The following is a 2,479-nucleotide window of genomic DNA, read 5'->3' as shown; positions in this document are numbered from 1 at the left end:
CATAGGGGAACAAAAGGAGAAGAAAACGGGCAAAAACGGACAACACGGGTTGAGCACAAGCCCATGTGACAGCCCGTGTCGATATCGCTCCCTATTTCCCAAACACGCTGAAAAAGCTAATTTTTAGGGTTTCTGAGCACTCTAAAGTCTATATAAACACACTAGAAGAAGACCTAAGGGGACACACAGAGCAGAAAGCAGAAATTACTCGAAGGAAGCCGTTGGAATCATCTCGAAAGTAGATCCACTTCAAGATTGAAGATCTCCATTCAAATTTCTCTCGAAGTTTATTTGGGTTTTTTATGTCTTATTGTTTTTCTAAATTTGAGATGGTTTCCTTTCACATTATGAACTAAACTCCCTAAATACCTAGGGAGGATGAAACTTATGATGAATCTTATTATTTAATGTTCTGAATTTAATGATAAATACTTGTTCTTGTTCTTAATTATGTGTTCTTAATTCTTGATCTAATATTTTCAAGATATTAATTCAAGTTGATGTGCTTATTCAGTGGAGCAAAAGTCCCTATTAAGAGTAGATCTACCATAATTAAGCAGAGTGGCATGCAACCCTAGAAATAGGGCTACATAAATCTGCCGGATTAGAGTCAAATCTAATAAGAGAATCCATAGATCGAGTTAATGCGACAATAAGGGTTTTAATTAGAAAGAGATTTCAATTAATCGACCTAGAGTCAGTTGTTTTTAGTCTCGAAAGAGATATTAACATAATTTAGAGATTTCGACGGATCAAGACAAGCGAATAAATGGTTTGATTCAGAATCAGAATAATAAGTGAAGTCTAGGTGGATTCTTTCTTGGGTATTGTCCTCCTTATAAGTTTTCTTCAAGTATTTTTCCCAATTCGCTCTCTGTCGTGTTCAATAGTTAATTAGTTAGTTAATTTTAGATTAAAACAGATCCATTATATTTTAGGCTAAATAATAGAAAGATAGTTAATACTAGTACTTTTAGTCCTTGTGAATACGATATTCTGGACTTACCATAACTATACTACCATTCGATGGGTGCGCTTGCCTTAGTCGTGATCGTAGTCTAGTTTAGTGAATCATAAAATGATCATCAATTTTTTAGCGCCGTTGTCGGGGACTAAGATATTAGGAACGCTTGATTTTTATTAATTTAGCCATTTTTATTTTATTGTATTTTTTTTGTTTAGTTTTATTTTTAATTACTAATTTTTCTTTTGTTTGCGTCTGGTAGGTTCTTATAGTTTATGACTAGAAGAATCTTGTCAAGACCTCTACTTTTTTACAGTGAAATTGAAAGCACAATTCGCAGAAATTGTAGAAAAATAAGGCAGAGTTTACAGTATATAGAGGAAGAGCACGAGGATGATACCAATACTACCGATGAGATGGTTGAAAATCAGAATAATCCGCTACCTCTTGTGGTTGCCGCGAATCCTATAAATCAGAATCCTACTCCTTGTACTATGTACGATTATGCTAAGCCCACTCTCATTAGGGTTGAATCGAGTATTGTTAGGCCGGCTATTGCTGCAAATAATTTTGAACTGAAACCTAACACTATACAAATTATTTAACAGTTTGTTCAGTTTGATGGTTTACAGGATGGAGACCCAAATACTCATTTGGCCAATTTCTTAGAGTTCTGTGATACTTTCAAAATTAATAGCATTTCTGATGATGACATTCGCCTTTGGTTATTTCCCTTCTCACTGAGGAATAAAGCTAAACAGTGGTTGAACTCTCTACCACGAGGGTCTATCACTACATGGGAGCAAATGACCGAAAAGTTTCTTTTGAAATACTTTTCGCCGGCCAAGATGGCAAAGTTGAGGAATGATATCTCCTCCTTTGTGCAAATGGACTTAAAGACCCTATACGATGCATGGGAGAGGTATAAGGATTTATTGAGAATGTGTCCTCACCATGGGTTACCCTTATGGTTACAAGTTCGGACTTTCTACAATGGTTTGAACCCCTCAACTAAACAACTAATCGATGCAGCTGCCGGCAGTACCCTAAATAAAAAAACACTTGAGGAGGCTTATGAGTTTATTGAAGAGATGTCACTAAATAATTATCAGTGGCAAGTCATGAGGACAAAACTGACAAAAGCCGCTGGTGTTTTCAACCTCGACACAATCACCATGTTATCAACTAGGTAGAGCTCTTAAATAAAAAGATTGATGGTTTATTTGTTTCTACGCAGATACATCCGGTAATGCAATGTGACACAAGTGGAGGAGGAATGGATAATCCAGAATGCCTAACCTACGACCCTAGTACTACGAACGAACAAGTCAACTATATGGGTAACAATTCTAGACCTCAGAATAACCCCTATAGTAATACTTACAATACAGGTTGGAGAAACCATCCCAATTTCTCGTGGGGTGGTCAAGGACATCAAAAACCGCAACCCCCTCCAGGTTTCCAACAACCATCTTACCAGTAGAAAAATAAGTCGAACCTTAAGGAGATACTAAT

The 2,479-nt window shown here is 36.5% G+C and overlaps 1 non-coding gene across 1 annotated transcript; it reads right to left on the bottom strand.

Moving 5' to 3' along the window:
• Positions 1-1,818: 1,818 nt before the first annotated feature.
• On the bottom strand, positions 1,819-1,925 carry LOC128289943 (small nucleolar RNA R71). The gene has a single exon (XR_008279583.1). It is a non-coding gene; the product is annotated as a small nucleolar RNA R71 (small nucleolar RNA).
• Between the last annotated feature and the right edge of the window lie 554 nt (positions 1,926-2,479).

The sequence above is a fragment of the Gossypium arboreum genome, chromosome 2 (genome assembly GCF_025698485.1).
Source record: "Gossypium arboreum isolate Shixiya-1 chromosome 2, ASM2569848v2, whole genome shotgun sequence".
Lineage (NCBI taxonomy): Eukaryota > Viridiplantae > Streptophyta > Magnoliopsida > Malvales > Malvaceae > Gossypium > Gossypium arboreum.
This window is presented reverse-complemented; position numbering and strand designations above follow the sequence as displayed.